General features: G+C 36.7%; 1 protein-coding gene across 2 annotated transcripts in view; it reads left to right on the forward strand.

Annotated features, from left to right (window-relative positions):
* The first annotated feature begins 1,169 nt into the window (after nucleotides 1–1,169).
* Nucleotides 1,170–14,002, forward strand: part of LOC107603235 (spermine oxidase-like) — a 23,309-nt gene continuing 10,476 nt past the window's right edge. The window contains exons 1-3 of one of the 2 annotated variants that reach the window (XM_016295981.1): nucleotides 1,170–1,544; nucleotides 7,892–8,014; nucleotides 13,822–13,888. The gene's annotated coding sequence lies outside the window, so the exon portion shown is untranslated. The remainder of the gene's footprint in view (nucleotides 1,545–7,891; nucleotides 8,015–13,821; nucleotides 13,889–14,002) is intronic. The other variant, XM_016295999.1, reaches the window with a different exon arrangement.

The raw sequence follows: 14,002 nt of genomic DNA on the forward strand, positions 1-14,002 counted from the left end.
GCCTTGGTGAGCATAAAATACTTCTTTCAAAAACATTGAAAAATCTTACCAACCCCAAACATTTAAATGGTAGTGTACCTCAGTGGGAAAAGACCGAGACTAACCTCTTTTTGTTTCACGCTCTCGCAGCACTTGGATACTGGAGAGAATGTGAATGCGATGGAGACGACTTTGGACACCCAAGCCCAACAGATCCATCTCTGTAAGGTGTAACATGTCCTAAAGAGAGACAAAAACAAAGTGATGAAGTGGTTTAAACGTGTGGTGAGAATGACAAGGGCTAGAACTAATGGCCATTTATCATTTACACACAAAAACAAACATCACAATACGGTTTAAGCTAGCAGTGTCATTATGGCCCATGCCTCGCCACTCCTCAAAGTCCAGCCTTGTGTGGCTTTCAAAACAATACATTCCTTCTGCTTCTGACACAACAAAAACGCACGGCTATGTTTTAGATGGCGTCTCTGCTTTCATTGTTCCCGGCATGACAAAACAAGAACCGTTTAATTGAAGGCTGTGTGCTATTTTCTGCTATGTAGAATTTACAGTGCACAGCATATTGGGTTATTTGGGACTGCCCATATTTTGTCAATGCAACTAAAATCGGTCTGCTCAGATTTGTGGCTGCATTCCAGTTTGCATACTATCCATCATAAATATGCAAGAATTGAATTTGTTTGTGTCTAGCTGTTTCTGTGGATTGCATATATTAGAATGTATCCTTTCATGAAAATGTCAAACATATCGGTACACAGAAAAACAAAATTGTGTAGAATTTTTTTTTTACTCAGAAATTGCTAGTAAATTTCACAATTTATTACAAAGAAAAAGCATGTAACATTTAATTAAACATGAAATTTTGAAGTAGAAAGACGGAAAACTTTCAAATAAGTTTTTTTTTACTTGTAAAGTTTTCTTAAATAATTTGTTTTATTTACAACTTCTCTGTTTTTACATCGGTAAATATTATTTTTTAGAAGATCTCAAAATTAATATCCACTTTCATGCTGCAAATCATAATGTTGTGATGACTGAATATACTTATAGCATTTAAAATGACCAATTAAAAGTTTTAGTATTTCATTTTTAATTAAGGCAAAAGAGCAAATACATTTAATAAGCTAAAAAAATGAAATTTTTTATAATCATGTCCTGGTAATCTTAGTGCTGTTCATTCTCATTATTCAAAGGTCTTTACCAAGTCATTCATTAAGCATAGCTATGAGGATCCGTGTGAAATCTGTTGTACTGAATTGGTGCAGCGAGGCAAAGCTGTGTTGATCTAACTTTGGAGAAACAGAAAACATTTTGTGTGTTTTATCTCATCTGCTCCAATGATCTCATCGAATGGATTCTACCCAGAATCTCCAACATCAGCAGCAAGCACTCTTTCCAACTGCCATGTCTCTGTTTTTACAGGCTAGTTTGGGGAAAGAGAGAGAGGATGGTGGACACAAAGAAAGTCATTGAAAGACATGAAGCCAGAGTGTGGGAGAGAGAGAGGGGCAAAGAGATGGAAAACGAGGGGATAACATATGTTGGTAAGGGCCCATTGTTCATCTGCCTTCAACCCACAGCTGAATCCAACAAGCCATGACAAAGTCTCTGCACCTTCAAACTCTTTATTTACCATGTGTGGTCTCATATCAATCTCTCATGCTGAGACTTCAAAAACATGTCACTAAGCGACTATTCAGACGCCTCACCTTGAGTGGGCTAGTTGCCCTTATAAAAAAAATTCCATGGTACAGTGATGGTATCAGATGACAAAACTATGGTACTTTGATATGATAATGATGGTGGTACTAAATGCAGGTTTGTGCACTCAGAATTTAAATTATAATGCTTTTGAAATTCTACTTAAATTCCTGAATTTTAATAAACAGGATGCAACTGAAATTTAAAACTGAATTTATGGACGCTACGTAGATGTAAGTGTTTTTGTGTGTAACTCAAACAGATTAGTCACTCAAATCAATTATCAGTCATATATCAGTTATATATCAATGGTTTAAGTGCTAATGGATACTTAATAGCTGTTTTATTGGTGCTGTTCTTCATCCAGTCTTTATCCTGCACTCCATTAGTGGAATCACTGAAATACGATTCAGCATTAATGTGTATTACACAGTGTAATCAGTGAGCCTATAATGGTCATGCAGTCATCTCAGAGTCAACACTGCTGTTGTTTCTGATCCACTGTTTATTTCTTTCTTGGCAGTTGAGTGTCTTTTTTCCAGGTATTTCTGTTCTTGCAAAAGATGGGAAGCTGGTTATATTGTAAAGTGGGTAGTTGTGTGGAAGACAGTGACTTATACAGCTCCTATAAATGTTATTTGTGAGTGAGTGACGTGACATGTGGCCAAGTATGGTGACCCATACTCGGAATTAGTGATCTGCATTTATCACATCCAAAGTGTACACACACAGCGGCGAACACACACACACCATGAACACACACCCGGAGCAGTGGGCAGCAATTTTTGCTGCGCCCAGGGAGCAGTTGGGGGTTCAGTGCCTTGCTCAAGGGCACCTCAGTTATTGAAGGTGGGAGAGAGCGCTGTACATTCACTCACCCCACCTACAATCCCTGCCGGTACAAGACTCGAACCCGCCACCTTTGTTATGAGTCCGACTCGCTAACTATTAGGCCACGACTTCTCCTAAGTAAAAGTATGTGCATGTGTGTCTAAACTCACAGTGTGTGCTGACTTTACTTCCACTCCATCATATTCTTCATTGAATAGCGTGCAGTACTGAGGTAGCCCCAACTGACTTAGCCATTTCGAGATGGACATGTGCTTCATGATGGAAATGTATCCAAATGTTGCCCCAAAAATCCCTCCGTATGGAAGGCTAGAAGAAAAGTGAAGCATTATTTGCATTAATATTGTGATTTACTGAATACTGTTTCAAATAGAAACAAATAAAATTTTTAGATACATAGACTGGTGATAAATTTTGGCTCATGTCCCACTGGTCCAAACCACAGCAGGTTCTTTCCTTATATAGCATGATGAATTATCTGACACATGACATTTGAGTCATTTATGAGCCTTGCCTTCAGACACAAATAAAACAAATTGTACAGAATCATCTGTCCTCAGATTTGACAGCTCTTACTGGAAGCTAAAAAACATCACAGGGGTTGCAACTTTCTGTCTGCACATGATTCTTTCTCAGTGAACCCTGGGGGTCTGCAAAAATCCTCCCTCTAACTGGCTGTGAAACCACACTATGGATTTATAGTGTTGCTGTAGGCTTTAATTACTATATGATCCAGCTCCCCTTAGTTTAATAGCTTATTTATGAACGGGCAGCATTTCTACTCCCTGTCTCCTTCAAAAACTCTAAGTATGATTGGTCACATCACCAGACGTTTCTCTTCTAAAAGACATAATATGTGTGGGCAGTTATGCACAGATCAGAAAGATGTATATCTCCTTTTTAAAGGCATGAATTCTAACACAAACAAATGACCACCAAGATGCAGAGGAATTTAATTATTAAATAAGTTGGATGAGGCAGCAGAGTGTTTTTCAAATCTTGGCAAGATATGTCCAATCATTTAAAAGATCACCCAGAGAGGAGGCCATTACATTTATTAGTATGTGAGTGTGTATGTGTGTGTGTGTGTGTGAGAGAGAGAGAGATAGAGATAGAAAGAGTGCATATTTAGACTGTATGGGCTCCAGGTATAGCAGAAGACCCTGTCACCTTGCCTGAGAGAAGTGCTTTGTCAAGGGTTACTCCTGCCAACAATAGAATCCACTTCACAAATCATACCTTAGTGCCTCATCATGACAGGGACACAGATTCAGACTAGCAATATGACGGCATATAATATCGCTCCTATACAACAGTTTAATAAACAAAAAGTAAATAATGAGCAAATTACATTTAAACACTATTTCCAGTCACTTTGTTAAAAATAGTTTCAAACGTAGTCAAAGTAGTTAACAGCTGCACATCTCAGAGCAATTCCAGTGTTCCTGAATGACCCAGCGTGTTTGAATGAATCGCTTGCGTGAATGATTCATTGACTCACTCACTTATTTAATTTCTGGTTGAATCAGTGTACTTCAAAGAATGAGTTGAAGAAATTACTCAGTGACTCACTCATAAAAACACTTGGCATCACCTACTGGTGTATCAATGTAACTTGTAGCAAGTTCCACTGTTGTAACTGTACCTGTTGTATGCACTGTTGTAATTATTATTGCTAAGAGTGCTCGATCAGGATTTTTGGAGCCGATCACCAATCGTCGATCACAGGAAGCAGTATCTACCGATATGATCACCGATACCGATATTTTTGAAGCCTTCTTTTTATCATGTTAAATTATTTGTAGTGATGCTCCAATCAGGATTTTTACAGACATTTATTCAGGGCCTAAATTACATTTTTGAAAATTGGCAGAATTCCCCTCTTAGGTGACTCTTGCAGTGCATTTTTGTTTTTACAATGGGGCAATTGCTGCACAATAGCTTACACACAGCACAAGCCTGATTTTGTGAACTGTATGTGAGGCGGCCTTATGTGTGCAGCTTTGAGTGTGCATGAGCGCACTGTCTCTAGGAGAGTGCTGTGAGCGCTAGATGGTTTAAACACTGGCAAGACTTAAAAAGAAATGCAAATTATAAACTTTAGTGACGATGCGACAGTGCCTCGATTGTGCAAGTGACAAATCCTGTGTCAGCTGTGCAGCGTGCAGCTTGCTTATAGTGCAGATAAGAGGTAAAGAGAGAGAGTTTTCAAATTACTTTGTAAGTTATTTAATAAAGAATTATGAATTGTACCTCACCACTTCAGCATTATAGTTATTTAATCCACGCCAGACAGAGATTGAGAAGGTGCTGCTGCATGTCATGCCAAACCTCTCACGGCAGGCACGTTGTCAGTTTGAGATCAGTTAATGAGATCGCCTTTATAGAGACCACCGATCAAACTTCCCAAAGTGATTATCAGCCATTAGCGATCGGTAGTCGATCAATGGGTGCACCCCTAATTATTGCTCATACTTGAATATTAGCAATAAAAATAACATGTTTTGTTTAGTAAGCAGCATTAAATATATATAAGCAAAATTAATATTAATTATATATCCTCTGCACTGATGAGACATCCTTGGGCCTGCAATTTGATGCCAAATTAAAATATGGTTTGGAGTAGGGAGGATATTTGGATCATTAAATTACCTTTCAGTTTCTAAACTCAATAGTCATCTGTCAGCTTCAGCTATCTATTTTTTGTGAACCCTGCAGTATTTCATTTTGCAAATGCAGATATCCACCAATTAGGAAGATCCTGACATCCCTGTTTTCCCAGCAATCAACTCTCATCCACTCTCACACAATGGGCAATAAAAGCAGCTGTGCAAGTGGTGGAACATGGCTCATAAAGCACTGCTGGGGCAATACAGCAAAAAAGTTGCAGTTAATCCTATCTAACTCGCAGGCCCAGCTGTGCTCGCAGTCGGTAGCCCAACCCTGGGTTAAAGCAATCAGAGGAGTAGATTGTACAATTGCGGGGAGGTTTATTCCTGTCATGAATGTCAATGCCCCTGTGGCCACATGGAGAGATGTATGGTGGGTCTCACACCTTAAACGACAGGTTGTTTGGAGGACAAGAGAAGACTGACTGTCCTTGCAGCACTTAAAGCAAACAAATGCCTTTCTCTTTAATCGACTGATAGTTGATTCGGTTTAAATGATATTCAAGCCATTAGCTTCACAATTTAAATTATATTCAAGCCATTAGGTCCAATACACAGCTTGCTGTTTAGTTTCAAACCATTAAGCCCAATGCACTTGCCTTTTGTACAATTAAAAACTTCATTAAACAAACTAAAAGTAGCTTTTAGCCTTTGTACTGAATGTATTAATTGTACAATTAAGCAAAAGAATTATAAGTAAAATGCATTGTGACACAAGTAGATCTGAAATCAAGTAAACAAACAGCATGTAAAGCATGTCAATCTTTCAGTATTTCTTCCACATTAGCATACAAATTAAAAAATATATATATACTACATTATTATTGCCTCATGTAATGAAGTTGAAGGTGGATGTCCTTTCTGAATTATGATACTGATAATGAAGCACAGTTATTTGGCTGATATTCATCCAATAGGCTCATGCATCTGCATGATCCAATCTCCTTGAAAGCCATGTTGTAGCTATATCCTGACATGGCTTAATCACATTAAGGGTTTAGTATGCACATGCACCCACACATCAATGTCATATATGCCTGTGAAGCTTTACCATCGATAGAGTGCAGAACAAGATCATGCTCATCATATTCAACATATTCTTCCTGCACTCCTTTAAGATTCAATCTATAATCTGTTCTTTTACTACTGTACATGGTTCTGACTGCAATTCAATATGCTATGGCATTCACAGTTGCTGTGGTGTCTATATACTGTACATACTGGGTCCAAAAAAGCTCTGATGATTAGAAAAGCATGCAACAGGAACTAATTACTGCACTCTGTGGGCTGGAGACACGTGAAGTCACACACTGTGTTGCTTTGAACATCCTGTTTGGGAAACAGAAGCCCCCTTCCTGTTTCTTCTGTTGTGGTTGCAGAAACAAGAGACTGCCTGGCTCCTTGGCACTCCAATGACTTTGACTTTTAATTTTTTCTATTAAATTAATTGTATTGTATTACTTAATTTGATTTTGTTTGTTATTTTTAAACTGAACTTTCTTTAATATTGATTACTTTGTTTGTAATGTCTCAGTTTTTAGACGCGACTGGACTAAAATAGATGTTTGGGTGTTTAGCAGAATAACCATTACTATGATGAATATGTTCCACTAACATCTGAGAACCAGAAAATGTACAAATATAGACTATACTGAACAGTAAATCTTGTTTTATTGCTTTTCTCATATAAAACAACAAATTTTGTTTTTGTGAAATTATGTTTTTATGATGATGTTGCATGTGCACATGTGCATGCATGTGTGTGTGGCGACCAGCAGGGTTGCTATTGTTACATATGTGACCTGCATGACTTGAATATTTGGTTGGTGTACAGTATATACAGTATGGGTGTGAATATGTGAGATGATATATATGCTGTGTCAGATCAAGACTAGAACACCCTCTGAGATGAAGGTGCAGGCATTTTGTGAATGTGTTGCCAAATTTTGATTTGTTAAATCAACCAAGCATAGCTGACTGGTAAATTGTGTGCGTGAAGCTCATTGACCAAGAAACTCTTTCTGGTTAAGCTAAAGCCTGATGGGGCTTCCAACATCCCATGCTAGAAACCATCATCCAAAACACTACATATGTTGGTCTTTTCCCCAGGGTTGAGATATGTTACGACACTTTAGCAATCAGTCAAGATAGTGTAGCCATTTTGTCAGTTCAAGTTAAGTGTGTGAGCAGATGTTTTGTACAAAATGCTTCTGTCCTGCTAGTCCTCTCTATCTCGTGTTAACGTCACTAATAGTTGGGAGTTGTAGAGGAGGCAGGCACCACTTTCTCTCCATCCACCCCTCCTACTCTCTATTTTTACCATGAGCCAAACAACTCACCTAAAATACATCTAGAATTTTAATGCAATAAAAATTACGTCTTTTAAACATCAGATGGTCATGATCAAATTATGCTTGTACTTGAATTACTGCGGAGTGAACCTACACAGGCTTTAAGATAAACAAATAATGTGCAAACTAAATATTGTGTCAATATGTTATGATTGGGTTTTAAATCAAGCAAACAAAGCAACAACAACAAAAAAAAAAGATGATTTCATCAAAATGTATCCATGAAAAGTCTCTTATCACTTCTATGAGATTAGTTTTGATTAACTAATGTTTCTTTCCTCTGTACTGCCCTTGTGCTCCTCAACATGCTCCTTTTCAAAGTTCTGCCTGGGGAGGAGGATGCTCTTTCCTGATTCACGGCATACCAGCCGTGCCTGAAGTCCTGAGCTCACGCCACAGTTAGGCCAATAACATTCCCTGGCAATACTTGACTCATCCTCACAGGTAATCTGCCAGATACTTTGGCCATTACAGCTGTTTGGGATAGAGTAAACAGTGACTAGAATCCTGCTTCATCAAAGTGTTGTGAAAAATCTTGTTCATAGCAGTCTATAAGGGTAATGCTTTTCATAATGCCTTTGATTTTAAACATTTAAAATTGTGGTGTAATGTAAACTGTCCTTGATAGTAACTCGGTTCAGCTTTATGAAATGCAAAATATGCAGTTTCTATGCTCACCACTTTTCTGTGAGTTACTTTAAGAAACTTGTTTGTGTAGATTTATGTGTATTTATGATATACTGCAGAGATTAGAAATATAGACTGTAACTTGAGAAATGCAGAAAGGTCAGAGGTCAAGTGGAGCTTTCCAACTCCAAAGTTCATTCAAAGGTCTGTCTCCTTAAACAGGCTTTCTGTTGTAGAAAACTCATAAAAACAGCAAACACGTTGTGCCCACAGATCATTAAAACCATTGTGGTATTGATTTGTTTCCTCAAAGTTAAACAGCACAGATCCATCAATATTTTATATTTAATTTAAAGCATGAAAAATGAATAAGAAATCCAGTCATTGTGCTTCTACGTTAAACACAAAACCAAGATCACTGTTCAATTTTAATAGGTTTAAAGGGGTCATATGATATGATTTCAAGTTTTCCTTTCTCTTTGGAGTGTTACAAGCTGCACCCTTAAGGTATTCGGCCAATCACAACGCACTGGATAGCTGGCCAATCAGAGCACACCTCGCTTTTCAGACCGATGAGCTTTGTAAAAATCGACGCGTTTCAGAAAGGCGGGGCATAGAGGAGAAACAATAATGTACAGTATGTGGAAAATAATGTGTTTTTTTAACCTTAAACCGCATAAACACATTTCATTACACCAAATACACAAAATAATGTTCTTTTTAGCAAAATCATATGACCCCTTTAATGTATTTTAATGTCCTATCGATCAGCTCTTTTAATCGAAAATTATAAAGTTGTTACTAATTACTGGTCTGCTATTTAAGTTTCTTATTATTCTTATAAGACTAAAATTTCTGAATGCTACTCCTCCTAGAGCTTTCAAGCTAGAACCACCAAACTCTTCCCAGCTTTTCAGACTGATCTGACTCGGGTTGCTATATCTTTTCAGACTGATCCGACTTATAGTTTTCATAAAACTGAAGATTAAATATCACAAAAATCCCATAGACTTACATTGACGGAATGTTCAAATGAGCCAAGACTATTCAAACTCCAAATGTCAAAATTCAAATCTAAACACACTGAAGCCTTTAGACTCAATCAGACTTCCCTTCTATGTACTATTTCTAATCCATTCAAACTCATTCAAACTCATCTATCTAATACTTCTAATCTATCTATCAATCTATCTATCTAGCCTAGCGATATGCTAATCATGCTAGAAACGTACTAACATGTTAGTACCATGCTAATCATGCTATCAATATGCTAATCATGTTAGAAAAATGCTAACGACATGCTAGTAACGTGCTAATCATGCTATCAACATGCTAGTTACTTGCTAATCATGCTAGCAACATTCTAGTGACATGCTAATCATGCTACAAACATGCTAGCAACATGCTAATCATGCTACAAACATGCTAGCGACATGCTAGTAACTTGCTAATCATGTTAACAACATGTTAATAATGCTAAAAACATGGTTGCGACATGCTAGTAACTTTGTTAATCATGCTAGAAACATGATAGTCACTTGCTAATCATGGTAGCAACATGCTAGTAGCATGCTAATCATGCTAGCAACATGCTAGTAACATGCTAATCATGCTAAAAACATGCTAGCGACATGCTAGTAACTTGCTAATAACGTTAGCGACATGCTAGTAGCATGCTAATCATGCTAGAAAAATTTTAGCAATATGCTATTAACTTGCTAATCATGCTAGCGACATGGTAGTAACTTGTTAATCATGTTAACCACATGCTAGTACCTTTGCTAGTCATGCTAGCAACATGCTAATAATTTGTTAATCTTGATAGCAACATGCTATTAACATGCTAATCATGCTAGAAACATGTTAGCGACATGCTAGTAACTTGCTAGTCATGCTAGCAACATGCTAGTAACATACTAATAATGCTAACAAAATGCTAATCATGCTTGCAAAATGCTAGCAACGTGCTAGTATCATGCTACAAACATGCTAGCAACATGCTAATCATGCTACAAACATGCTAGCGACATGCTAGTAACTTGCTAATCATGTTAACAACATGTTAATAATGCTAAAAACATGGTTGCGACATGCTAGTAACTTTGTTAATCATGCTAGAAACATGATAGTCACTTGCTAATCATGGTAGCAACATGCTAGTAGCATGCTAATCATGCTAGCAACATGCTAGTAACATGCTAATCATGCTAAAAACATGCTAGCGACATGCTAGTAACTTGCTAATAACGTTAGCGACATGCTAGTAGCATGCTAATCATGCTAGAAAAATTTTAGCAATATGCTATTAACTTGCTAATCATGCTAGCGACATGGTAGTAACTTGTTAATCATGTTAACCACATGCTAGTACCTTTGCTAGTCATGCTAGCAACATGCTAATAATTTGTTAATCTTGCTAGCAACATGCTATTAACATGCTAATCATGTTAGAAACATGTTAGCGACATGCTAGTAACTTGCTAGTCATGCTAGCAACATGCTAGTAACATACTAATAATGCTAACAAAATGCTAATCATGCTTGCAAAATGCTAGCAACATGCTAGTTACTTGCTAATTATGCTAGCAACATGCTGATCATGGCAGCAAAATACTAGTAACAGGCCAATCATATTAAAACATGTTAATCATGCTAGAAACATGTTATCAACATCTATCTAATCTATCTAAATTTTTAAACTTCAGGCTTTTACAACTGCTTTAAACTTTCAGGCTAGGCTTTCTCAAGCCAACCTAAAGTTTGTCTTGACAAACTTTTTTATCTAGTTATTTATTGTGCTCTTTAATGTAGTTTACCATGGATGCACACATTAGTGAGAGCACACAGAGCATAAGTAAAAAGTAAACTCTTTTTTTCACTTGACATTCACAAACAATTAGTACAACCTCTAATTAGCTGCATGCACCTGGCTGCCCTGTGTTCAAGAGTTCAACATCCCACAAGCCACTGCATGTTCAGAGCATGCTGGGTTCTAGCCTTTTTTTAAAGCATGGAAAACACCATTGCTAGACTGTCTGCAAAAACTAAGTTGCCAGATGCACTGCATACCTTCAGTGGCGTTTATCAGGATGTGAACAACCCCATAAGAAAACATTCAGCATGCCACAGTAGTGTGTGGTGGGGTTAAGAGCTAAACAATATCAGGGCTCTTCAACTCTTTCTCTCTCGCTCTCTCTGTCCTCCACTTACTTCTAGGGCAAAAAGTCACACTTAAGCCAAATAACTTGACATTTAGGTTCCAATAAAGTTGCACACACATATTTTAATTTCTTTAATGGAAGTTTGCTGAAGCAACATGCCATAAATGCAATTTGCATCTAATGACAAAACTTTGACAGAGGGCAAGCTCTGATCCAAAATGTTTTAAGAGAATCTCTTAATTGATAGAAGAACCCCGAGTTTCAAAGCACGTCCAAACTGAACTTGTGAGGCATTTAGTCAATGTCAGGAGGCTCAAGGTTAGAAGTGGTTTTTTTTGCTTGTTTTTTTCTTCATAACTCAAGAACCCTGTGGTATCAATTCTGCATATATAGGCTATTTATTATTTACTAGACACTGTCCCAGTAGTTCCAGCTTTACACCGTGTCCTAACCAGACGTGACGTGACAAGATTCCAGCTACAAGCATTTGCTGAAGCAACATGCCATAAATGCAATTTGCATCTAATGACAAAACTTTGACAGAGGGCAAGCACTGATCCAAAATGTTTTAAGAGAATCTCTTAATTGATAGAAGAACCCCGAGTTTCAAAGCACGTCCAAACTGAACTTGTGAGGCATTTAGTCAATGTCAGGAGGCTCAAGGTTAGAAGTGTTTTTTTTGCTTGTTTTTTTCTTCATAACTCAAGAACCCTGTGGTATCAATTCTGCATATATAGGCAATTTATTATTTACTAGACACTATCCCAGTAGTTCCAGCTTTAAACCGTGTCCTAACCAGACGTGACGTGACAAGATTCCAGCTACAAGCAATTTGGATGTCCACACTAGACGCGACACGACAATGCGACCGCCATATGCGATGCGACGCGACAGAATCACTCGAATATCACAGCCATTGAGAAGCGAGAAGCGCACTGCACTCCCAACGAAATGGACATGCTTATAATCCAATTCATAAATATTAAACCTTTTTAACATTATTAAAACTACATACTGAGTGACTAATACCATCTGTGTCATGGAAAACACTTGTTGGAACACTGAGTTCGCAGTTTTAACATGTTTGCTTTAATTTATTTATTACTGAGGTAAGCTATGTAGTTGCTATCATTATGGTTACAGAGGTCACCAGTGTTGGGGAAAGTTACTTTTAAAAGTAATGCATTACAATGCATTACAAAAGTAAATTCACGTCTGTACAGTAGAACGCAGGAGAAGAAACACTCTTCAGCAATAAAAAAACAAAGCACAATTGTTAGTGTCTCTAAAGTCATTTTTGCTTATTATTATGGTTGAACTGATACTTGATACTGATATTATGGGATTAGATGCATTTGTGTTATTTAACATATTTAATTATTGCAGGTTTGCGTCATATTCTGAGTTTGCATTTCACTGTTTTAATTCATTTTGATTAATACTAAATCTGTTTTTTGTGAGTGGGATGAATTAATGCACATTCACATTTAGTCTAGAACTACAGTAACATCATGTTCACACAGCGCACACAACGCCGCTGTACTCCCGATTTCTCCCAATATCGGAGAGCTGTCAGTCAATAAATGGGAAAACAAAGTAACTGGCATTACTTTTTTGAAAAAAGTAACTCAGATATTTTCTTGTAAATTAAAAAAGTAATGCGTTACTTGAAAAAAGTAATCTGATTACGTAACTCGCAATACTTGTAATGAGTTACCCCCAACACTGGAGGTCACACTAAATGATATTCAAAGTCACATTAGACACTTTTCACATTGAATAAAGCACATAATATGGAAAGCCGTTGTAACATTTAATCTATAAGCCGTACTAGTATCTATTTTCATGGTACTAGTGTCTATTTTTTAGATACTAGTATCTTTTCCATTAAGTACTAGTACTTATTCATTAGGTACTAGTGCTTATCCTTAGCAATGCATATTACTAATGATAAATACATTTAAAATTTATTTATGTAGGAAATTTATTAAATATCTTCATGGAACATGATCTTTATTTAATATCCTAATGATTTTTGGCATGAAATAAAAATCGATAATTTTGACTCATACAATGTATTGTTGCTCTTTTGAATCAGACTAATTCTAAATGTGTACATTACATTTTTTTTACTTTTATCATATCTGCAATACATTTATGTTGGTTCTGTTATGTTTACAAAACCGTTTCTGTTTCAAAAATTAAGTTTTGTTATATTTACGGCAGGAAATTTACAAAATATCTTCATGGAACATGATCTTTACTTAATATTCTAATGATTTTTGGTATAAAAGAAAAATCGTTAATTTTGACCCATACAATGTATTTTTGGATATTGCTACAAATATACACCAGCGACTTATGACTGGTTTTGTGGTCCAGGGTCACATATTATCATTTTTATATATTATATATATATATCATATATTTTAAGTAGACATAATAATCCATTTTAAATTGCAGAAAACACTCTGATGTGTCAGGCCATCAGAACCGAACCGAACCCGAAAACCGTGGTTAAACAATTGAGGTATGTATTGAACCATGGTGTAACTGTATTGTTACACCCCTAATATATATATATATATATATATATACATACAGGTGCATCTCAATAAATTAGAATGTCGTGGAAAAGTTCATT

The sequence above is a fragment of the Sinocyclocheilus grahami genome, unplaced genomic scaffold (assembly GCF_001515645.1).
Source record: "Sinocyclocheilus grahami isolate Dianchi unplaced genomic scaffold, SAMN03320097.WGS_v1.1 scaffold16.1, whole genome shotgun sequence".
Lineage (NCBI taxonomy): Eukaryota > Metazoa > Chordata > Actinopteri > Cypriniformes > Cyprinidae > Sinocyclocheilus > Sinocyclocheilus grahami.